Here is a 26,737-nt window from a genome sequence, read left to right on the forward strand (position 1 = left end):
TCATTGTTCTGCATGTTCCTGTCCAGTTTTCTCAAAAATATTTGTTGAGCAGACTGTCTTTATTCCATTGGATACTCTTACTGCTTTATCAAATATCAGTTGACTACATAGCTGTGGGTCCAATCCTGGGTTTTCAGTTCTGTTCTGTTATCTATGTGTCTGTTTTTCTGACATTAGTATACAGTCTTGATGACTACAGCTTTGCAATATGGTTTGAAATCCAGAATCCTGATGCAGCCAGTTTTTTCTTTTTTTTTCAGGATTGCTTTGGATGTTTGTTTTTTGTGTGTGTGTGTGTGGTTTTACACAAATTTGAGGGTAGTTTGTTCTAGCTCTGTGAAAAATACTGGTGGTATTTTGATAAGGATTGCCTGAAATGTGTAGATTGCCTTGAGAATTATAGACATTTTAACAATGTCTGTTCTTCCAATCCATGAGCATGTAAGGCTTTTTCTTTCTTTTTTTTTTTTTTTTTGTGTCCTCTTCAATTTATTCCATAAGTGTTCTATAGTTTTTGGAGTATAGATCTTTTACCTCTTTGGTTAGGTTTATTACTAAGTATCTTATGTTTTTTGTTGCAATCGGAAATGGGATCAATTCCTTGATTTCTTATTCTGCTGCTTCATTACTGGAGTATAGAAATGAAACAGGTTTCTATACATTGATTTTATATCCTGTGACTTTGCTGAATTCATGTATTAGTTCTAGCAATGTTTGGTGGAGCCTTTTAGGTTTTCTACATATAGTATCATGTCATCTGCAAATAATGGAAGTTTGACTCCTTCCTTTCTGATTTATGGATACTTTTTTTTTCTTGTCTGATTGCTGAGGCTAAAACTTCCAGTACTGTGTTAAATAATAATGGTGAGGGTGGACATCCTTGTCTTGTTTCTGAACATAGAGAAAAGACTCTCAATTTTTCCCCATTGAGGATGATATTAGCTCTCGGTCTTTCATATATGACCTTTATGTTGTTGAGGTATATTCCATCTATCCCTGCTTGTTGAGGGTTTCTATCAAAAGTGGGTGCTGTGTTTTGTCCAATACTTCTTCTGCATCTAATTGAGAGGATCATATGGTTCATTATCCTTTCTTTTATTAATGTGGTGTATTATATCAATTGATTTGCAAATATTAAACCACCCCTGCAGCCCAAGAATAAATCCCACTTGACAATGGTATATAATTTATTTATTGTACTGTTGAATTTAATTTGCTAGTATTTTGTTGAGAATCTTTGCATCCATGTTCATCAGGGTTATTGGCCTGTAATTCTTTTTAGTGGGACCATAAAACCCTTGGTTTTTGTAATCAAGGTAATGCTGGCCTTATGGATTGAGTTTGGAAGTTTTTCTTCCATTTCTATTTTTTGGAACAGTTTGATAATAGGTATTAACTTTCCTCTATTTACTTAATCAAATTTATTTTTTTAATTTTAATTTTATTTTTTAACCTCTTATTTTATTTATTTATTCATTCATTCATTTATTTATTTATTTTATGTTAGTCACTATACAGTACAGCATTAGTTTTTGGTGTAGTGTTCCATGATTCATTGTTTGCTAAATATCTGGTAGAGTTCCCATGGGAAGTCATCTAGCCCTGGACTTTTGTTAGTTGGGAGACTTTTGATTACTGTTTCAATTTCTTTGTCGGTTATGAGTCTGCTCAAATTTTCTATTTCTTCCAGTTTCAGTATTGGTAGTTTGCATGTTTCTAGGAGTTTGTACATTTCTTTCAGATTGCCCAGTTTGTTGGCATATAATTTTCCATAATATTGTCTTATAATTGTTTGTATTTTTGTGGTGTTGGTTGTGATCTCTCCCCTTTCATTCTTAATTTTATTTACTTGGGTCCTTTCTCTTTTCTTTTTGATAAGTCTGGCTGGGAATTTATCAGTTTTATTAATTCTTACAAAGAACCAGCTTCTGGTTTCATTAATCTGTTCTACTGAGTTGTTGTTGTTGTTGTTGTTGTTTGTTTCTGTATCACTTATTTCTGCTCTAATCTTTATTATTTCCTTCTCTTCTGCTGGATTTTGGCTTTATTTGCTATTCCTTTTCTAGCCTCTTAAGTATAGTTAGTGTATTTGAGATTTTCTTCCTTTTTAAAGTAGGCCTCATAGACCATTTTTACTGCATCTCAAAGGTCTTTCACTGATGTGCTTTCATTTTCATTTGCTTCCATGTACCTTTGTATTTTGTCTTTAATATTCTGGTCAATCCATTCATTCTTTAGTAGGATGTTCTTTAACCTCCATGTATTTGTGGTCTTTCAAAATTTTTTCTTGTGGTTGACTTCAAGTTTCATAGCATTGAGGTCAGAAAATATGCATGGTATGATTTCAATCTTTTTGTACTTGTTAAGGGCAGTTGTTTTTGTTTATGTTTTGTTTTGGTTTGGTTTTTGGTCCCAGGATATGATCTATTCTGGAGAATGTCCCATGTGCACTCAATAAGAATGTGTATTCTGCTGCTTTATTATAAAATGTCTTGAGTTTATCTGTTAAATCCAGCCAGTCCAGTGTGTCATTCAAAGCCATTGATTTTCTGCTAAGATGATCTATCTATGGCTATACATGGGGTGTTAAAGTCCCCTACTATTATTCTATTTATATCAGTGTGTTTCTTTACGTTTATTTTACTTGATTTTTATATTTGATTGCTCTCATGTTGAGGGCATATATATTTACAATTGTCAGATCTTCTTGATGGATGGACCCCTTTATTATGACAATGCCCATTTTCATCTTTTGCTATAGTCCTTGGTTTAAAATTTAGTTCGTCTGATATAAATATGGGTATTCCGGCTTTCTTTCTTTCTTTCTTTTTAGGATTTGTGAATTTTTTCTCTAGAAATATCTGTAAATTCTATTTTTGGTGGCTTCTTTACTGTTATGTATGCTTCAGCTAAAATATAACCCAGATTTTATAATGGACTTTTAAAAAAAATTATTTTTTATTTTCAGCATAACAGTATTCATTATTTTTGCACCACACCCAGTGCTCCATGCAATCCGTGCCTTTATAATACCCACCACCTGGTATCCCAACCTCCCACCCCCTGCCCCTTCAAAACCCTCAGATTGTTTTTCAGAGTCCATAGTCTCTCATGGTTCACCTCCCATTCCAATTTGCCCCAACTCCCTTCTCCTCTCTAACTCCCCGTGTCCTCCATGCTATTTGTTATGCTCCACAAAGAAGTGAAACTATATGATAATTGACTCTCTCTGTTTGACTTATTTCACTCAGCATAATCTCTTCCAATCCCGTCCATGTTGCTACAAAAGTTGGGTATTCGTCCTTTCTGATGGAGGCATAATACTCCATAGTGTATATGGACCACATCTTCCTTATCTATTCATCCGTTGAAGGGCATCTTGGTCCTTTTGATGTCCACTAGCATGAGAGATGGTTCTCTATCCCCTCAGTTTCCATCTGCATGTGTATTTAGGTCTAAAATGAGTCTTTTGTAGGCAGGATATAGATAGATCTTATTTTTTTATCCATTCTGATACCCTGCATCTTTTAATTGGAGCATTTAGTCCATTTACATTCAGAGTGATTATTGAAAGATATGAATTAAGTGCCATTGTATTACCTGTGAACTTGGTGTTTCTGCTGATATTCTCTGTTCTTTGCCAGTCTTCATTGCTTTTGGTCTTTTTCTCCTCCACTTAAACCATATCCTTTAATATTTCTTTCTGTTCTGGTTTAGTGGTAATGAGCTCCTTTAATTTTTGCTTGGCTAAGATCCTCTATCTCTCCTCTAAACAACAGCCTTGTTGCACAAAGTATTCATGGTGCACTTTTTCCCTATTCAGCATGTTGAATATATCCTGCCTCTGCTTCTGGCCTGTCAAGTTTCTGTAGACAGATCAGGTTCATGGCAGAACCTGCCATGACCTGATCTGTCTTCCCTGGTTAAGGACTTTTTTTCCCTTTGTGCTTTCAGGATTCTTTCCTTGTCGGTGTTTTTATGTGAATTTGAGTACGATATGCTTTGGTAACGGCTGGTTTTTGTTGAATTTAATGGGAGTGCTCTGTGCTGCTTGGATTTTGATGTCTGTGTCCTTCCCTAGATTAGGGAAGTTTTCAGCTATAACTTGCTCAAATAAACCTTCTGCTTCCTTTTCTCTCTCTTCATCTTCTGGGACTCCTATGATAGGAATGGCAGTCTGTTTTAATAAGTGGCTGACTTCCCTAGGTCCATCTTCATGATCCATTACCTTTGTTTCCTTCTTTTTAGCTTCATTATTTTCCATAATTTTACTATCTATATCACAGATTTGTTCCTCTTTATCCTTCATCATTTTCATTGTTCTTGCATCCATTTGGGATTGCATCTGGATTGTGGCATTTTAAATTTTGATATGACTAGGTTTTTGCTCTTTCATCTCTGCAGTAATGGATTCTCTAGTGTCCTCTGTGCTTTTTTTTCAAGCCCATCTATTTTCCTAATAACTGTTGTTTAAATTCTAGCTCAGACACCTTACTTATATCTGCAGTGATTAAATCCCTGGCCTTCATTTCTTCTTGTTCTTTCTTTTGGGGGCAAATTCTTCCATCTTCTGTAGGTCATTTTCTCTGTAGAGATGCAGCTTTGTTCTTGAAGACTTCTGGTTGATTTCCTGGGCATTCAGAATTATTTTTGATATTCATCTAGTTGTGTTCAAGGGAGAAGGCAACCTTAGGGTCACCTTACTCCTCCACCATTTTAACCCCTCTCTCACATAGTAATTTTCTTTAAAAAAAAAAAAAAGTTAAGAGAAGACAAAACTAGTAGGAAAAAATCATGTATGCCAGACTTACATGCCTGTTTTACGGGAATAAGAAGAGCATCAATAAGGATACTAATTGACCTATGTAGGGATTACTCATCATATTTGTTAGCTCTAAAATGCCAAATTCTAACTCCTTGAAGAGCAACATAAATATTTATTTAAACAAAATTGGGATTACAGAATATACATATTTCTCCATTCTTTTTCTTTTTTAACTTCATATTATAAATATTTTTGCAGCATTTTTAATAATTTTCAGAAACATGCTATTAAATGATGGTGTGATATATTCCTTATATATAGTCCTTAAGTATTTTATTAATAGGCATATAATTATACTGTAGTTTTAGATATTGTTATTATCTTATCATTTCGATCATTATATCTAATATTTATTAGGTTCTAGTTATGTTTTAGACAATGTGCTAAACTCTTAACTTGCCTTAGCACATTTACTCCACTTTTGTGTTATCTGTTTTCTCTAAGAAGTGGTCTTCTTTCTTTTGTTCCTTCATTCTGTCCATCATGGCATCTAGTTGATAGATTATACTTGAAACAGAATATGATATATTGGACCATCTCTTGCTTTTAATATATAAGAACCAAGGAAAATAACACCAATTATTGCATTCTCATTCTAATGAACACTATATTAAAAATGCTGTGGTTATGTTTTTTTTTTTCTGCTTGTTTGAAGTGATTAGCTATGATGTTTTCTTCCTTGCTCTCTCTCTCTCTCACTCTCTTCTATTTAGGATTCCTGGGATGAGGTACTTTGCTTTACTTTATTGTTTGGTTAGAAATGGTACAGATTTGGGTTCAGCTCTGATAGGAGCTAGGTATCCTTAAACCCGGAGAAACTCTACCTTACAGATATGCAGTGTCCTGCTAATTCCAGTTAACTGTTAAGAACGCATGCCCATGGTGATGAGGACAGTTATGCAATAGAGACTGGATATCTCAGTACAGGCTATCTACAAGGATAGGGGAATACTAATGACATTTCTTGTATTTTGAACAAAAAATATTTTCTAAGACAAGATGCCAACATAAGAATTCTTAGTATTAGTTGCTTCATTTTCCTACTTCATTAATTGCTTCATTTCATTAATTGCTTCAAATTAATGACTTAAATTATTTTTTTCAGAAATTTGTTCATATTTTTTAGTTTGACTTTGCACATTAGATTTTTAAAAGTATTTGGGCATCCCAGACATGAGGAAATAAAGGACACATTTATTCAAGTGTAAAACTCTTAGGAAACAATTTTCTTTAGATGAATTTTTTTTCTATTTTGCCCTTTGTAAATGTAATCAGTGAATCAGATTTAATTAGATCAGTTTTTGTCTCTTCTCTGCATGTGCCATACCAACTGAAGTGTGGGTATTTTTCATTACAGTCCAGATTATCTATTATGAATATTTTAAGTACCATATCCTATACTTCATGCATGTATGCTTTTTAAATATAGAACCTTGAGATGCCTGGGTGGCTCAATCAGTTAAGGGGCTGCCTTTGGCTCAGGTCAAGATCCCAGGGTCCTGGGATCAAGTTCTGCATCGGGCTCCTTGCTCAGTGGAGAACCTGCTTCTCCCTCTGCCCGCCTCTTTCCCCGCTTGTTCTCTTTCTCTGACAAATAAATAAATAAAACCTTAAAAAAATATATAGCACTTTAGGAAAAATGACAGTCTCTTCAATAAATGGTGCTGGAAAAAAAAATAAATGGTGTGGAAAAACTGGACAGCTATAAGTAGAAGAATGAAACTCGACCATTCTCTTACACCATACACAAAGATAAACTCAAAATGGATAAAAGACCTCAACGTGAGGCAGGAATCCATCAGAATCCTAGAAGAGAACATAGGCAGTAATCTCTTAGACATCACCCACAGCAACTTCTTTCAAGATATGTCTCCAAAGGCAAAGGAAAAAAAGTGAAAATAAACTTTTGGGACTTCATCAAAATCAAAAGCTTCTGCCTAGCGAAGTAAACAGTCAAGAAAACAAAGAGGCAACCTGCGGAATGGGAGAAGATATTTGCAAATGACAGTACAGACAAAAGGTTGATATCCAGGATCTCTAATGAACTCCTCAAACTCAACACACACAAAACAGGAAGACATATCAAAAAATGGGCAGAAGATATGAACAGACACTTCTCCAATGAAGACATACAAATGGCTACCAGACACATGAAAAAATGTTCATCATCACTAGCCCTCAGGGAGATTCAAATTAAAACCACATTGAGATATCAACTTATACCAGTTAGAATGGCCAAAATTAACAAAACAGGAAACAACATGTGTTGCAGAGGATGTGGAGAAAGGGGAACCCTCTTCCACTATTGGTGGGAATGCAAGTTGTTGCAGCCTCTTTGGAGAACAGTGTGGAGATTCCTCAAGAAATTGAAAATAGAACTTCCCTATGACCCTGCCATTGCATTCCTGGGTATTTACCCCAAAGATACAGATGTCATGAAAAGAAGGGCCATCTGTATCCCTATGTTTATAGCAGCAATGGCCACAGTCGCCAAACTATGGAAAGAACGGACGAATGGATAAGGAAGATGTGGTCCATATACACTATGGAGTATTATGCCTCCATTCGAAAGGATGAATACCCAACTTTTGTAGCAACATGGATGGGACTGGAAGATATTATTCTGAGTGAAATAAGTCAAGCAGAGAGAGTCAATTTTCATATGGTCTCACTTATTTGTGGAGCATAACAAATAGCATGGAGGACAAGAGGTGTTAGAGAGGAGAATGGAGTTGGGAGAAATTGGAAGGGGAGGTGAACCATGAGAGGCTATGGACTCCGAAAAACAATCTGAGGGGTTTGAAGTGGCAGGGGGGTGGGAGGTTGGGGTACCGGGTGGAGGGCACGGATTGCATGGAGCACTGGGTGTGGTGAAAAAATAATGAATACTGTTTTTCTGAAAATAAATTAATTAATTTATAAAAATATAAAAATAAAATAAAATAAAATAAAAACATGTGATCAGGCCAGTGAATATAAAAAGAAATGTTTTAAATTCACCACTGATCGCTGCTTATCATTTTTATTTTATTTTATTTTTTATTTTTTTAATTTTATTTATTCCTTTGACAGAGACAGATCAGAAGTAGGCAGAGAGGAAGGCAGAGAGAGGAGGAAGCAGGCTCCCTGCTGAGCTGAGAGCCCGATGCGGAACTCGATCCCAGGACCCTGAGATCATGACCTGAGCTGAAGGCAGAGGCTTTAACCCACTGAGCCACCCAGGCGCCCCACTGCTTATCATTTTTAAAAGCCTTAGAAAACAAGTCTAAATAAATACTTTCTTAAAAACAAAAAAAAAAGAAAAAAAAATAGAAAAAATATATAGCACTTTAATAGAAACTCAGATTAGAAGTATAGTAGCTAACAATGAGAATATCCTCTTAAAATCAATGATAAAAATGCAGGAAGGGATAAGAATACTTATTCTAATACATTTTCTTGTGTGCATATCTCTGTGCCATGTTTAAGTTCAAAGTTGTATTTTTTTTAGTAACGTTATTTATGGAATGAAATACTTTTTCATAAGTACCTATGTTGGTTCTGGTAATATCCATTAAAAATTTAAATAATGTTATGACTCTTGATCTCACAAAACAAACTGAGGGTTGCTGGGGGGAGGGGGTTTGGGAGAAGGGGGTGGTATTATGGACATTGGGGAGGGTATGTGTTTGGGTGAGTGCTGTGAAGTGTGTAAACCTGGTGATTCACAGACCTGTACCCCTGGGGATAAAAATATATGTTTATAAAAAATAAAAAATTATATTAAAAAAAATCTAAAAAAAAATTTAAATAATGTTATTCAATACATCACTAAAATGCATGTAAAAATGTCGAATACCCAACTTTTGTAGCAACATGGACGGGACTGGAAGAGATTATGCTGAGTGAAATAAGTCAGGCAGAGAGAGTCAATTATCATATGGTTTCACTTATTTGTGGAGCATAACAAAAAACATGGAGGACATGGGGTGTTAGAGAGAAGGGGGTTGGGATAAATTGGAAGGGGAGGTGAATGATGAGAGACTATGGACTCTGAAAAACAATCTGAGGGGTTTGAAGTGGTGGGGGTGTGGGAGGTTGGGGTCCTAGGTGGTGGGTATTATAGAGGGCAGGGGTTGCATGGAGCACTGGGTGTGGTGAAAAAATAATGATACTGTTATGCTGAAAATAAATAAATTTTTAAAAATTTAAAAAATTACTTATTTTTGGTTGTTTATCTGTATATCAAATATGAAATGTTACTAATGTGCTGAGTTGAGATTTTGGCTAATCTTTGAATGGGCTTATTGTCACTTAATCTTTTGGGAATCTTTCCTTTCTTTAAGGAAACAAATCAAAAGGAACTTTTATTTCTGTGGATGATTGTGACAAGCACATTTATAATGAAAAGTTTAAAGGAATTATGAGTAAATGGAAATAAATTTATATGTCAAAAATTAAATAGCAGTATTCTTTGACTGATATCAAAATCTATTCTGAAATAGTTTTAGCCATTTCATACAGGTGACATCTGTACTTAAATATAATTTTCTAGCCCTGTTCTGGTATTACTGTTAAGTACTTATTCAGTGTAGTTAAACATTTAGCTAATAAATATGTCAAGCTTTTACCATGGTGTTCTTTTTGCAGAGTTGTGAATTTGCAATTAATTTTAGATTTACAACATGGTGACAGACAGTGCTATGTAAATAGAGGTTAAACACACAATTTACATATTAATTTCATGATTCATTTATTCAGTGATTTCTGTGGATATAGGTTGCATTTAATCTCTGTTCTGTAGTTGGTTCAGGCATGATGAACAGAATCACTATACTAGCAGTGAAGTAATGATGTCTGTAGTGAACTACAGGAAGTTTAAGGGAAAATAAGAAATATTTGGAAACACAATGATTCATTATCTTTAATGCTCTCTGAGAGGCAAGTGAAAAGCAATAACAGATCTTTAAAAGGACCACATCTGACAATACTGAGTGTGGAGGAGGAGGGACGTTAACTGCTAGCCCAGTGTCTTGTTCATAGTAAGCACTGCAACATTTGTTAAGTCCAAATGACTTGATGTTGGGGGATCATTCTGTATTTCTAAGTCTGGATAAAACTCAAGTTAAACCTTAAGAAGTTTAAAGCAATTTATTTTATCTGAATTCTGTTAATTAACCTTGTTTCTTCATGACAAACACCCTTATATTTAAATAATCCTCTTATCCATTCATGTTGTTTTATTTGATAGTCATGATCATATTGATGCAATGTTAAGTATAGATTATAGTAAATAAGAGCTTTTCCTTCTGTTCATTTTCCTTTCTATTTTTTAAATTAATTTATTTATTTGAGGAGGGGCAGGGAAGAGATAGAAAAAGGAGATAAGCAGACACTCCCAGCTGAGCACGGAGCCAGATGTGGGACTCACCCCCATGACTCTGAGATCATGACCTAAGCCAAAATCAAGAGGCAGATGCTTAATTGACTAAAGCACCCAGGCACCCCCTGCTTATTTTTATTTGAAATTTTGATATATCTGAAGTATGGAAATATATTATTAAAAAATCTCTTGTTTGTAGTGGACATAGGTCAGCTTTAAATTGATCTACTTATTTTTTCAATATATTTCAAAAAAGATCTATTTCAGATAGGTAAATTCTGTGTACACCTCTCTTTTTGCATATCAAACCTTATGATTAAGCAGTTTAAACCAGACAAAACTTAATAGTTATGGTAACATTTTTGGAACAGCTTATGGACTTCAAACTGACCTCATTTTTCTCCTTTTAAATTGGAATGACATTAGTGTGGAGAACCTTTAACTTAGTGATAGAGGATTGAACTTGTTTTGTTCTTGAGAGGGAGATCATGCCCCACAAACCTCATATTCTCAAGACCCTCTCCTATGTGAAGATAACAGATGTAAAACCCATTAATGCTCAGCAAGAACTGTGGAATGCTTATACTGGTCACTGAGCTAGGTTCTCCCAATAAGTAAACTCCTTTGGGAATTTTTGCAGTAAGCATATTTTCAAACCACTAGAGTTAACATTTAGTATAAGGATTGCAATTTTTGAAATGAAATTCTAAAAAATAAACCATTCACCATTTATTTAATTTAATAAAACAAATCTGTTCAGTATGAATTTATTTAGTTTCTATTTTATGCTGGGTCCTTTTACATACTCATAAAATCTCATTTAATCCTTGTATACCCCTGAATAAGGTATTATTAATTCAGTTTTGCTGATTAAAAATTAAAGCCTCTGAGAGAATAACTGGTTTGTCCCATGGCCAGTTTATGAAGATTTGAACCCATAAAGGGGCCCAAAGACATTTTTTTTTTCACAGTATGCTGTCTTCTATTAAGGAAAGGAGTTAATGTGTTTGCAAATATACCTAAAATATTCCAGCAAGTAAAAATGGAGGATATAATTCAGAGTGCTCAATCTTCATTCTTGGCAATATTGGTTCCACTCATACTTATCATTGCATAACAGCGTCTATGATGATTCCAGTAATTTTAGTGGATTTACTTAGTAGAAAAAAATTGATTGCTTGTTGATTCAATTTCAACTACTTCTCCTGTTCAGAGCACCCGTATTCTTCAGAAGTGTTCTAAGAGCCAAAGAGTTACATGTCTAGTAAGTAAATGTTCACACTTCTTCACTCTGTAGTGTCTCTGTGTTTTTCTTGAATTTGGTAGTTTCCAGTAGAGGTAATATACAAATCTGTGACGTGTTTTGTCACTGGGGTAATTTAGCGATTTAATACAGGGAGATTTAGTGGAAAATAAAGCAATTGCATCAAAACAATTGGTGTTAAAGCAAACAGAAAACTTCACAAATTAATTCTTTGGTTCCTCTTCTTCTAATGATTTTTTATCCCCTTTCTTCTTAATTCATTTTTTTTTTTTTTTTTACTGCCATGCAACTTTCCGAAGAGTTATTCAGGGATTAAGAGTTGTTTTCATCTGAAGACACTTTCTGACTACTTGAAATTCACAGTAAAAAGTGCTGGATTTGAAATTGTCTAAAGTGATTGACTAGGAGTGGACGATGGAGAGGAATTCCTGGGAAGATGATGCGTAGTGGAATATTTTGCATTCTGGGGCCCATACTTGAAATGATAACTATTCCCATTTGCTGAGTACTTAATAGGAACTTTTTAGCTTGAGCAAATGAAGTTAAATAAAATAAGACTATTCCTATTAAAGAAAGTTAGTTTATTATAGCCTTCTGCACTGTGAGCTGTCTTTTTAGCCAATGAGCAATGCCACCTAAAGTATGCATATGAAGGAAAATTGAAGAAGTAGGATGGGTAAAGTGGTCATTTTCAATAGTAGATTTCTAGAAAAAGGCAATTTAATGAATGAGCAAGTAGTTGTTCTTGGCAAGGTTTCAAATATGATCTCAAAAATAAATACTTGAAAGGTATTTCAAGGGCAGGAATGGGTGCCAAGGCTTAAATAACCTTCTCCCATATAAACCAACAAAAATGAGTAGATTTTATTTCCATTTATTTAAATAATTTGCATACTATCAAGCAGTATAGTCTCAGTTTATAGACTGGTTTCTTTTTTCTTAGTAGACATAAAGTTAAATCTCACTTTTAAGTCCTTTGAAATTGTAATGTGGTGAGTAGCTGACTAGAGGGAGCAGGTGTCAAACAATATCTAAATGACATTCTCAACAAAATAAATATTGAACCACCCTGTCACTTTTGTGAGGGAATAATCTGCTCCCCCCCAAAAAAAAATCCCATTCATCGTATACCGCCTCTGACATTTGTTCTTCAGGAATTATTTGCAGTTTATCTTCTGAGCCAGAGCCTTTTATCAGCACAGCAGTTGAAATACAATGTTAAAAAAAAATGGTAATTGAGTATTTTATCAAATGCTTCTAACAAAATGGACTTTGCAAGTCATAAATGAAGATTAAAACCATTGCTTGCAGGGATGAACAAATTGGAATGATTTATTATCTGAAACATCAATATGTCACTTCAGAAATAAAATAAAAAGAAACCACCCCCGCTCCCCTCTACAGTAATAGTCCCCTTCTACCCCACTCCCAGATATATGCACCCAAAGCACCCTTAGTTGTAGTCAAAGCAGTGGAAGGTAAATACATTTTAATTATTTGTTCTAGGGAAACCAGTAAAGAAAAAGATAGGAGGAAAAGCATCACAATAATAGGCCAGCTGCTGTGGGGTACTATGTAAGAGAAAGAGACAGTAATAAAAGAATGGTGTCAAAGGAAAGCAACTATGCATGTGTATTTCAGTCTTCCTAATTACAGAAAGAAGGACTAAATAAAATAAATGGGGCAATTTAGAAAAGTGGATTTACTGCTTATGTTTAACATCTACATAGCCGATGCTTTTAAAATGGGCTTTATCTCACTTACCTATAATAGCTTTAAAGAATGATGTTAGAAGAATATGCATTGCAAGACTATTTTGTCTTAATTATTTTAATTTTAGGTTGATTTGGATTAAATGCAGCATGTCTGTGAATTCAGATTGCAGCCATGAAGGAGATTATTTATATAGATTTATGTAGATATATATAAATGAAAATCATTTATAGGAACTTGATATGTTTTTTTCTCATATTTTATTAAAATAAATACTAAGGTTTTTCTTTTTTAAGAATTAAGTTGAGTAAAAGAGAAACCCCATTTTTGGGGGGTATTTCAAGCTACTAAAAATGGTGTCCTTACTTTAGGAGATGTCACTGAATTAGAATGTTTAGCTCCCTTCCAGGCTGCCAGCAGGATACCATTGTCTTTGCTGTTCATTATCTGAATCTAACCACTTATTACCAGTGACTACTCACTAAGTACAGATCACATGAGCTTGCATCAGGTAGGAACCAAGGTTGGGACCTTTTTAAGACATGTGAGAAACAATTAGGTACAGCTCTTTTGGTTTGGATAAAAGGAGCCTTATTCTCTTCCCAATTGCTGCAAAACTTCCATCTCTTTTAGGTTTTTTGGATACAAAATTTAAAGGACAGTTGATTGTTACAGAGCAAGTGGAGCATAATTTTATAAAGAAGTCATAAATGGTTGATTAGTATTTTAAAAAGCAAAAGAATATGCTTCTCTCTTGGGTTTCTGTTACATGAAAACAAAACAATTTTCTGAATATGATTTATATGTAATATATGCTTAAAATATTTCTGTGATTTAGAATTTGGTAGCAACTTGAAAACCTAGATTCATCTAGATAGAAGCACATAGATTTTAGTAAAGCTAGAAAATCTGTAGAAAAAAGAAAAGATAAACTCAGATGTACTAAATGGGCAAAGGGGAAAAAAAGAGAGATGGACAAAATAAGAACAACAGTCTTAACCACAGAAGAAACTGATGGTTACTAGAGGGGAGGTGGGTGGGGGGATGGTTGAATAGATGATGGAGATTAAGGAGTGCACTTGTGATGAGTACTGGGTGATGTATGGAATTGTCGAATCACTATATTGTACACCTGAAATGAATATAAGACTGTATGTTAACTAACTGGGACTAAAATAAGACTTCAGAAAGTCAAATTACCAATTTGCACCTGGGAGAGGACATTCTGAACTAATGAGTTACAGGATATTTCTAAAAATTGAAATTGTTAATAAACAATAACAAAGGGACACAGAGACTTGGAGGTGATGGATAAGTTTGAGTATGGTGATAGTAACTTGAGTGTATACATATGTCCAATCATATCAAATTATATACATATATACATATGTGTAGTTTTTGTATACCAATTATACCTGACAGCTGAGGGAAAATAAATTACATACTTCAAACAGAAACAAATATTCACATGTAAATCTATTGCAACATGAGAATATAAATATAAACTATACTATTCATTTCACCATATTCATTTGTGATGTTGTTAAAATTTTGATCTTTCCAAATGAATTTTGGATATGATTTTTCTTATAAGCACAATATCAAATATTAGTTCTATTTCTGTTGACAAAAAAATTTCTTTAAAATTATAATATTATCTGGTCAGAATTAGTAAGTCTGACTACAAAGTGACTCCAAAGATATTGGTAATTATGCCAAATGTTTTTAAAAAATTAAATCTCAAGTGAAAATATTATGTGGACAGTGAATATTAAGTTAATTTATTGTAACATTTTTTTCAATAATAAAAAGCCAAAGACAAAACCTGTTATAGAATAATAAAGCAAAAAAACTGCAATTTTTCATGCACACTCAATAACTTGAATGGCTCTTTTCTGGCAGCTATCATAAACTATTCTAATGAATAGATATTTACACACATTTGTTGTGGGAATGTTCTTAAGTAGCTTGTTTTCTCAGGTGGATTCTCAGCTCACCTACCACTTTATATCCACCTGCCATTTTTTTGCAGTTTTGCAAACTCTGTTTTTGCTAGGTAGTACAAAGATATTCAGCATTTTATCTGTGAAACTGCAAGATTAAATCCTTGATATTAAAGTCTAATATCTCCATTAGTTTTTTCCAATCTATGTTAAATAGTCAAACTCATGAACTTTTAAGAATCTGAAGATACTGCACAACTGTTCTCTTATGTTTGAACCAATGAGTTACTATGTGGCTTATTACCTTTAACTCTTAACAATCTGTTACTTGCCTGAAGACTAGAACCTTGGCATTCTGTTTCACAGCTCATGGCACTATTCTATATAGACTTGTCCCTCACTATGAGGGCCAGTTAATCTGTTTCTTTTAGACTGGAGAAAAAGATTTCTCAAATTCTTGGCTCTCTGTGGGAAAAACCCCCATGATATTTATCATGATTTTTGCTGAAATACAAACCTGGGGATATGGTAACAAGAGGGCTGAACTAGTATCTCTAGTCATAAAGATACATGGGGATTTGAAATGGGGTGGGTAATCTCCATGGCCATTAGATTCAAAGCCATCTTAAAGGTTTTATTATATACAATGGAATATTACTCAGTCATAAACAAGAATGAAGTCTTGCCATTTGCAATAGCATGGTTGGAGCTAGAGAGTATTATGCTAAGCAAAATAATTCAGTTCAGAGAAAGACAAATACCATATGACTTTGCTCATATGTGGCATTTAAGAAACAAAACAAATGAACAAAGGAGAAAAAAAAAGTGAGGCAAACCAGGAAACACACTCTTAACTATAGAGAACAAACTGGTGGTTACCAGATGGGAGGACAGTGGGGCATGGGTTAAATAGGTGATGGGTGTTAAGGAGGACACTTGTTGAGATGAGCACTGGTGGTTGTATAGCAGTGTTGAATCACTATATCGTACACCTGAAACAATATTATACTGCATCTTAACTAACTGGAATTTAAATAAAAACAAAATAAATAAATAGTTTTAAATAAGAAAAATAAATAAATATTTAGATTAAAAAACTTTTAAATATATATGCTCAGCATTGAAATATACAGAAAATCAGTGCATTTTGGAGAGAGAGTGTAACAGTTCCTTATGCTCCCATGTTTCAATAGAAGCAGTTCCTTTTATAAATGAATGTAGATAGGGAACACTAGTGTGAGATGAATGAGTGGTAAAACACATGCTCCCAGTCTTCCTTGAGTATAGAGATCTCCTTTTGTTAAGGAAAAATTTATATTTATCCAATAATTCATGTTGTATTAACTTTCTAAATGACTAGGTTCATGCTTTGTGTTTTGAAAGACATCACTTTTTCCCTTTTTCAGTTGCTGATAGATTTTCATAGAGCAAAGGCAAAAGGTAAAGATTACTGAAAACAAAAACATTAATTTTTGTTTTGGTAATTAGGGTCTTTAAACCCTTGAAACAGAATTCTAGTAACATTACTGCTTTGTCTTTTTAAGAATTACTGTCTGAATAAAGGAAATCTGATGGGCACACTCTGTCTTTGAATCAACATTTTGAATGTTGAGTCAGTACTTTTGTACCTAATATAAAATGAACAAATAAACAGTTAAAGCATGAATCATACATTCTTGTTTCTTTTTAATTAGCACATTTTAAAAAGATTTATTTGTTTATTTTAGAGAGAAAGAGAGTGCAAACAGGTGGAGGGAGGGGCAGTGGGAGAGGGGGAGAGAGAGAGAAGCAGACTCAGTGCTGAGCCTGACACAGGGTTTGATCCCAAGACTTGAACCAAAATCAACAGTCAGATGCTTAATTGACTGAGCCACTCAGGCACCCCCTATTTAGCACATTTCTTGGAGTCACTGCTATTTTAGAAACTTTGCATGCTATGAAAGAAGTGTCCCTATTACAGTGTAGTCTGCAGATGCTAAGATCAGAGAGAAAAGATGAGGCATTTTACTGTCTAAAAGAGGCACTTCGGTAGAGGGAAAGGTTTTCTTTTTAAAGGTAGGTGAGCATGGACATTGGAATGGAAATATGTCTGGGGTATGGCAGAACTATCTACTTAATACATATAAATAACATAGTTATACAAATTTATGTGTTATTATATAGATAGTTTTAATTATGTGTTAGTCATTGTGTTTGTAAACATGATCAGGTTATGTATGTGTATATTGTAAACAGTACTTTACATATATCTATATACATAAAAATAAAATCTCTGTGTATAGGAGTAGATGAAAGGGATACTTTCTCATTCTGTCTGTATAACTGAAGGGATTTCAACTAAAAAAATGAAGTTGTCCAAAGCTATAGCTTCAGTTTAGAGGAAAAAAAGGTTCTAGACCAGTGGTTTGCAAACTTTGTCATGCATCAGAGAACCTTGGAGGTCTTGCTGAAATGCAGATAGCTGGAATTCACCACTAAGTTTCTGATTTGGTAGATGTTCTTTAGGTCTTCAAATTTGTATGTCTAAGAAGTTCCCAGGTGGTGCTGAGTCCTCTGGTCTGGGGAGTGCACTGAAAAGCACCACTATTCTAGGGTCAGTCTCCTAGATTTCACTTTCATACGTAGTCTATATTAACTGTGTAGGAAACAAGGGTGAGTACTATTGTCATCTCACTCTTAGTTAATGAAATGATCTTAAACAATCAAATTTCAGAACCTCCTTGAACCTTAGTTTCTTTATCCGTAGAATGAAGAGATTAAACTTGAATAATTTTGAAGTCCATTACAACACTGGAATTCTAAAAAATAAAATAAGATAATGACAATTGATAATAACAAAGTATATAATTTTACGCCATTACACAGCTTCATGCAGTATTTCATGCAGTGCATTGCATGTAAATTTTTAGCATGATTTGGAAACAGCATAGCAGAGTTGTTGATACTGTAGGTGCTGAAACAGATTGCCTGGATTTGAATCCTGGCTTTGCCACTAGGTTGGAGTGTGAGCTTTGACATGTTACTGAATTTCTCTGTACTTCAGTTTTCTCAACATGTTATATGGTTCCTGCCTCATGGAATTATAAAGAATAAACTATATTATCCCTGTAAAATTGCATAAAACATGTTCCTGACCAAGATTATAACAACCAGTTATATTGCATTTAATAATCAGTTAATAATATTGTTTGCCAATTATATAAATTTATCTCTATAAAAAGTTTTACAGAATATTGACCGAACTTTTCTTTTTTGTCTTTGATATTCATATCTTCTATGGATGAAAAAATTGATAGTAGTCTTAAATAATTATAATGATGCATCTCTGATTACTTTCTAAATTATATTTTCTAAATCTTTAAAGCCAAATTTAAGTCAATTCACTTGCTTAATTATGTTTATATTGATAAATGATCATGAATTTATACTAATGATTAGCTTCACTGTTGATTTATAATTTTTGAAAGGAATATATCAGTTATTACTGTGGATGAAATCTTCTATGTACATATACTGAGTATTCAGTATCTAAATGTTCGAGAATATTACAGTAAGTGCTAGAAAACTGAGATAGGTGAACCAACCTTATTCAATGGAACTACTTCTGCTGTTGAAATATGTGTCCATATAGAGATCTGCAAAGATAATCTATTTAAATATAAATAAGCATCTGAAGACTGTCTTGATTGACATCTGAAAACTTGATTCACAGACCAGGGGATAAAAATATATGTATATAAAAAATATATGTTTATAAAAAAAAAAAAGAAAAAAAAAAAAAAAAAAAAAAAAAAAAGAAAAAAAAAAAAAAATGAAAACTTGAAATCTAAAAATTTCAAAAGCTGCTGTTTTGAAAAATGTTTTCTAAGTTTCTTGAAAATCAGTACCTAAAATGAAGACTGATTGAATGCCTTCTCAAAGATTAATTAGTATGTTTTTTTATGTCCCCACTATTTATGTGTGACTGTTCTATTCTTTCAATCATTTTAGGCCTCTGTTACCTCAATTGTAAATGTGGTCAGAATCAGTGGTTTTAAGATCCCTTTCAGCCATAGTGTTCTCCAGTTCTTATACTATTTGTACTATAAGAAAGCCATTATAGTAGTGTGCCAAAAAATTATTCATATTCATTATCTCAATCTTTAAAAAGCATTCCTGGCTTAGTATGTTAAATACCTTCCCCCATTTTCTGGCCCTAAATATTATAGTTCAATTCATTGTAGACCAAAATCTTACCATACACTGGCTTCATGGTTACTATAAGTAACACACAACTACTTATTACATGAATGCTACAGATTTCACTCTGCCAGTCTAAATTATAACACTCCAAATTTTGAGGTCAGCCATTAGGTGCTAATTTTTCATTTCTATGTGTTTACAGTTGGGAGAATATTGGTGGATGAGGATAATTGGAAGAGGAAAAAAATCACTAGAAAACATAAGGAAATTTTTTCTTCAAAGAAAGTAATGATTCCAGCTCTGTGGATGGAAAGAGCCTTGTTAAATTTGTTTTATTATGTACCAAAGCACTATAGTGTAATAGACGTACTTCATTGCTTTATTCATGAAATAGAAATATAATAATCTCAAATTTCTTAGTTCCTTTAGAAAAGCCATTGTGTAAATTAAAAGTAATCTTAGTAAATAGAAAACTAACATTTATTGAATAGTCGCTGTGTGCCAAGGATTCTTCTTAGTGCTTTATATCTATTAACACATTTATCTTCAAAACATCCTTTGAAGAAGGTACTATCATTATTCCTGTTTTTCAGCTGAGGCACTGAGAAGCTAAGCAACTTGACCAATGTCACTTGGTAAGTAAAAGGTGAAACTTATTTGAGGGCTTAATACTATGCCAGTGATAAGCAGTACTCCTTAGTGACTGTTACTATTAGGTACAAAGTTACTTACCTGAGCCAAATATAGACAATAGTAGAGATAATTTTCTTTTTTTTCTTTTTTTTTTTTATCAGACTCTATAGCTCTACTGGAATTCCTAATCTTCTTCTTTATTTAATTTTTTTTTTATTTTTTTTTCAGCGTAACAGTATTCATTGTTTTTACACCACACCCAGTGCTCAATGCAATCCGTGCCCTCTTTAATGCCCACCACCTGGTTCCCCCAAACTGCTAACCCCCACCCCTTCAAAAACCTCAGATTGTTTTTCAGAGTCCATTGTCTCTCATGGTTCACCTCCCCTTCCAATTTCCCTCAAGTCCCTTCTCCTCTTCATCTCCACTTGTCCCACATGCTATTTGTTATGCTCCACAAATAAGTGAAACCATATGATAGTTGACTCTCTCTGCTTGACTTATTTCACTCAGCATAATCTCCTCCAGTCCTGTCCATGTTGCTACAAAAGTTGGGTATTCATCCCTTCTGATGGAGGCATACTACTCCATAGTGTATATGGACCACATCTTCCTTATCCATTCATCTGTTGAAGGGCATATTGGTTCTTTCCACAGTTTGGCGACTGTGGCCAATAAACATTGGGATAGAGATGGCCCTTGTTTTCAAGACATCTGTATCTTTGGGGTAAATACCCAGGAATGCAATGGCAGGGTCATAGGGAAGTTCTATTTTCAATTTCTTGAGGAATCTCTACACTGTTCTCCAAAGAGGCTGCAACAACTTGCATTCCCACCAACAGTGGAAGAGGGTTCCCCTTTCTCCCCATGCTCTCCAACACATGTTGTTTCCTGTCTTGCTAATTTTGGCCATTCTAACTGGTGTAAGGTGATATCTCAATGTGGTTTTAATTTGAATCTCCTGGATGGCTAGTGATTATAAACATTTTTTCATGTGTCTGGTAGCCATTTGTATGTCTTCATTGGAGAAGTGTCTTTTCACATCTTCTGCCCATTTTTTGATATGATTGCCTGTTTTGTGTGTGTTGACTTTGAGGAGCTCTTTATAGATCCTGGATATCAACCTTTTGTCTGTACTGTCATTTGCAAATAACTTCTCCCATTCCATGGGTTGCCTCTTTGTTTTCTTGACTGTTTCCTTTGCTGTGCAGAAACTTTTGATCTTGATGAAGTCCCAAAAGTTTATTTTTGCTTTTGTTTCCTTTGCCTTTTGAGACATATCTTGAAAGAAGTTGCTGTGGCTGATATCGAAGAGGTTACTGCCTATGCTCTCCTCCAGGATTCTGATGGATTCCTGTCTCACGTTGAGGTCTTTTATCCATTTTGAGTTTATCTTTGTGTACGGTGTAAGAGAATGGTCAAGTTTCATTCTTCTACATATAGCTGTCCAGTTTTCCCAGCACCATTTATTGAAGAGACTGTCTTTTTTTCCCCTGAATATTTTTTTCCTTTTAAGTAGAAGATTCCTTGACCATAAAGTTGAGGGTCCATATCTGGGCTCTCTACTCTGTCCCACTGGTCTTGTGTCTGTTTTTATGCCAGTTCCATGCTGTCTTGGTGATCAAAGCTTTGTAGTAAAACTTGAAATCAGGTAATGTGATGCCCCCAGTTTTATTTTTCTTTTTGAACATTTCCTTAACAATTCGGGGTCTCTTCTGATTCCTAACAAGTTTTTGGGTTATTTGCTCCAGCTCTTTGAAAAATACCAGCGCAATTTTGATCAGAATGGCATTAAAAGTATAGATTGCTCTAGGCAGTATAGTCCTTTTTTTTTTTTTTTTACTTTATTTATTTATTTATTTATTTGATTATTTTCAGCATAACAGTATCATTATTTTTTTTTCACCACACCCAGTGCTCAATGCAATCCGTGCCCTCTAGAATACCCATGACCTGGTACTGCGACCTCCCCCCTCCCCCGCCACTTCAAACCCCTCAGATTGTTTTTCAGAGTCCACAGTCTCTCAGATTCACCTTCCCCTCCAATTTACCCCAACACCCTTCTCTCTAACTCCCCATGTCCTCCATGCTTTTTGTTATCCTCAACAAATAAGTGAAACCCTATAATAAATGTCCCTCTCTGCCTGACCCACTTCACTCAGCATAATCTCTTCCAGTCCCGTCCATGTTGCAACAAAAGTTGGGTATTCATCCTTTCCGATGGAGGCATAATACTCCATAGTGTATATGGACCACATCCTCATTATCCATTCATCCATTGAAGGGCATCTTGATTCTTTCCACAGTTTGGCGACCGTGGCCATTGCTGCTATAAACATTGGAGTACAGATAGCCCTTCTTTTCACGACATCTGTATCTTTGGGGTAAATACCCAGGAGTGCAATGGCAGGGTCATAGGGAAGTTCTATTTTTAATTTCTTGAGGAATCTCCACACTGTTCTCCAATGAGGCTGCACCAACTTGCATTCCCACCAACAGTGGAGGAGGGTTTCCCTTTCTCCACATCATCTCCAACACATGTTGTTTCCTGTTTTGTTAATTTTGGCCATTCTACCTGGTGCAAGGTGATATGTCAATGTAGTTTTAATTTGAATCTCCCTGATGGCTAGTGATGATGACAATTTTTTCATGTGTCTGATAGCCATTTGTATGTTTTTATTGGAGAAGTGTCTGTCCATATCTTCTGCCCATTTTTTGATACGATTGTCTGTTTTGTGTGTGTTGAGTTTGTGGAGGTGATTATAAATCCTGGTAATCAACCTTTTGTCTGTACTGTCATTTGCAAATATCTTCTGCCATTCCGTGGGTTGCCTCTTTGTTTTCTTGACTGTTTCCTTTGCTGTGCAGAAACTTTTGATTTTGATGAAATCCCAAAAGTTTATTTTTGCATTTGTTTCCTTTGCCTTTGGAGACATATCTTGAAAGAAGTTGCTGTGGATGATATCAAAGAGATTACTCCCTATGTTCTCCTCTAGGATTCTGATGGATTCCTGTCTCACATTGAGGTCTTTTATCCATTTTGAGTTTATCTTTGTGTACGGTGAAAGAGAATGGTCGGGTTTCATTCTTCTACATATAGCTGCCCAGTTTTCCCAGCACCATTTATTGAAGAGACTTTCTTTTTTCCACTGTATATTTTTTCCTGTTTTGTCGAAGATTATTTGACCATAGAGTTGAGGGTCCATATCTGGGCTCTCTACTCTGTTTCACTGGTCTGTGTCTGTTTTTATGCCAGTACCATGCTATCTTGGTGATCACAGCCTTGTAGTAAAGCTTGAAATCAGGTAACATCATGGCCCCGTTTTATTTTTGTTTTTCAACATTTCCTTAGCGATTCGGGGTCTCTTCTGATTCCATACAAATTTTATGATTATTTGCTCCAGCTCTTTGAAGAATACCTGTGGAATCTTGATTGGAATAGCATTAAAAGTATAAATTGCTCTAGGCAATATAGACATTTTAACAATGTTTATTCCTCTGATCCAAGAGCATGGAATGGTCTTCCATCTTTTTTTGTCTTCTTCAATTTCTTTCATGAGTGTTCTGTAGTTCCTTGAGTACAGATCCTTTACCTCTTTGGTTAGGTGTATTCCCAGGTATCTTATGGTTTTTGGTGCTATAGTAAATGGAATCGATTCTCTAATTTCCCTTTATGTATTTTCATTGTTAGTGTATAAGAAAGCCACTGATTTCTACACATTGACTTTGTATCCTGCCACGTTGCTGAATTCCTGTATGAGTTCTAGTAGTTTGGGGGTGGAGTCTTTTGGGTTTTCCATATAAAGAATCATGTCATCTGTAAAGAGAGAGAGTTTGACATCTTCATTACCAATTTGGATACTTTTATTTCCCTTTGTTGTCTGATTGCTGTTGCTAGGACTTCTAATACTATGTTGAACAAGAGTGGTGAGAGTGGGCATCCTTGTCGTGTTCCTGATCTCAACAGGAAGGACGCAAGTTTTCTCTCATTGAGGATGATATTTGCTGTGGGTCTTTCATAGATAGATATGATGAAGTTCAGGAATGTTCCCCCTATCCCTATACTTTGAAGCGTTTTAATCAGGAAGGGATGTTGGATTTTGTCAAATGCTTTTTCTGCATCAATTGAGAGGACCATGTGGTTCTTCTCTCTTTTCTTATTAATTTGTTCTATCACATTGATTGATTTGTAAATGTTGAACCATCCTTGTAGCCCAGGGATGAATCCCACCTGGTTATGGTGGATAATCTTTTTAATGTGCTGTTGGATCCTGTTGGCTAGGATCTTGTTTAGAGTCTTAGCATCCATATTCATCATTGATATTGGTCTGAAATTCTCCTTTTCGGTAGGGTCTTTGCCTGGTTGGGGGATCAGGGCAATGCTGGCTTCATAGAAAGAGTCAGGAAGTTTTCCTTCTGCTTCAATTTTTTGAAACAGCATCAGGAGAATAGATGTTATTTATTCTTTGAATGTGTGGTAGAATTCTCCGGGGAATTCATCAGGTCATGGGCTCTTGTTTTTTTGGTGGTTTTTGATCACCGCTTCAATCTTGTTACTAGTAGGTCTGTTCAGGTTGTCAATTTCTTCCTGACTCAATTTTGGGAGTTTATAGTTATCCAGGAATGCATCCATTTCATCTAGGTTGCTTAGCTTATTGGCATATAGCTGTTGATAATAACTTCTGATGATTGTTTCTACTTCCTTGGTGTTAGTTGTGATCTCTTCCTTTTCATTCATAATTTTATGTATTTGAGCTTTCTCACTTTTCTTTTGGATTAGTGTGACCAATGGTTTATCGATCTTATTGATTCTTTCAAAAAACCAGCTTCTAGCTTCATTGATATGTTCTTACTGTATCTCTGGTTTGTACCTCATCAATCTCAGCTCTAATCTTGATGATTTCCCTTCTTATGTGTGGAGTTGGTTTTATTTGTTGCTGATTCTCCCATTCTTTAAGGTGTAGAGACAGCTGCTGTGTTTTGGATTTTTCAATTATTTTGAGGGAGGCTTGGATGGCTATGTATTTTCCCCTTAGGACTGCCTTTGCTGTATGCCATAGGTTTTGGTCCGAAGTGTCTTCATTCTCATTGGTTTCCATGAGTTGTTTCAGTTCTTCCTTGATCTCCTGGTTGATCCAAGCATTCTTAAGCAAGGTGGTCTTTAGCTTCCAGGTATTTGAGTTCTTTCGATCTTTTCCTTATAATTGAGCTCCAGTTTCAAAGCATTGTGATCTGAGAATGTGCAGGGAATAATCTCAGTTTTTGGCATCAGTTGAGTCCTGATTTCTGACCCAGTATGTGCTCTATTCTGGAGAAAGTTCCATGTGCACTTGAGAAGAATGAGTATTCTGTTGTTTTAGGGTGGAATGTTCTGTATATATCTATGAGGTCCATCTGGTCCAACGTGTCATTCAATGCTCTTGTTTCATTATTGATTTTCTGCTTTGATGGTCTATTTCTGAGAGAGGCCTTTTAAGATCTCCAGCGATTAGTGTATTCTTTATCTCGATTAACAGTTTTCTTATGTAATTGGCTGCTCCCATATTGGGGGCATAGATACTTACAATTGTTAGACCATCTTGGTGGATAGTCCCTAAACCTGGCGATTCACAGATCTGTACCCCTGGGGATAAAAATATATGTTTATAAAAAATAAAAAAATTTAAAAAATATATACATACTATATAGAAGCTGGAAAAACATCTAAAAAAAAAAAAAGAATGATGTAGTATCCTTCTGGATCTCTGACTACAGTCTTTAGTTTAAAATCTAATTTGTCTGATATGAGAATCGCTACCCCAGCCTTTTTTTGAGGCCCATTGGCATGAAAGATGCTTCTCCATCCCTTCACTTTTAGTCTGGGTGTATCTTTAGGTTCAAAATGGGTCTCTTGCAGACAACATATGGATGGGTCCTGTCGTTTTATCCAATCTGCAACCCTGTGCCGTTTTATGGGCGCATTTAAAAGTCATTCACATTGAAAGTGATTATTGATAGATACCTTTTTATTGACATCGTGTTACCTTTGAAGTCTTTCTTTCTGTAGATTGTCTCTATATTTTTGTTCAATGCTATTCTTGGGCTTTTTCCTCCTTTAGATTAGCCCCCTTAATATTTCCTGCAGTATCGGCTTGGTGGTTGCATAGTCTTTTAAGCCTTGCTGGTCCTGGAAACTCTTTATCTCTCCATCCATTTTGAATGTCAGTCTTGCTGGATAAAGTATTCTTGGCTGCATGTTCTTCTCATTCAGTGCCCTGAATATATCTTGCCAGCCCTTTCTGGCTTGCCAGGTCTCTGTGGACAGGTTTGATGTTATTCTGATGGGCTTTCCTCTGTACGTAAGGATCTTCTTTGTCCCAGCTGCTTTCAAGAGGTTCTGCCTACAATTATAATTCTTCATTCTTACTATTAGGTGTCTCAAGTACTTTCAAGAATCTGTAATCCTGGGGTAGCTTTCGGCTTCTAGTACATAAACGCTGGTTCCATTCATGAGATTTAGAAAATTTTCATGAAGAACTTGTTCCACTATATCTTCTAGACTTCTTTCTTTCTCCTCCCCTTCAGGGATTCCAATAATTCTGACGTTGGAACGTTTCATGGCATCATTTATTTCCCTGATTCTGTTTTCGTGGCTTCTAAGCTGTTTGTTCCAAGGTTCCTCCTGATCCTTTCTCTCTATCTGTTTGTCCTCCAGATCACTAATTCTATCTTCTGTCTCAGTTACTCTAGCGTTGAGAGAATTTAGATTAGATTGGAACTCATTGAGAGCATTGTGAAGCTCATCCATGGTAGCTTTCAGCTCTTCCCTAATATTG

General features: G+C 35.0%; 1 protein-coding gene across 1 annotated transcript in view; it reads left to right on the forward strand.

Moving 5' to 3' along the window:
- DACH2 (dachshund family transcription factor 2) overlaps nt 1–26,737 on the forward strand; it is an 878,628-nt gene that overhangs the window by 105,707 nt on the left and 746,184 nt on the right. The gene's annotated exons all lie outside the window — the stretch shown is intronic.

The sequence above is a fragment of the Mustela lutreola genome, chromosome X, assembly GCF_030435805.1.
Source record: "Mustela lutreola isolate mMusLut2 chromosome X, mMusLut2.pri, whole genome shotgun sequence".
In the NCBI taxonomy this organism is placed as follows: Eukaryota; Metazoa; Chordata; class Mammalia; order Carnivora; family Mustelidae; genus Mustela; species Mustela lutreola.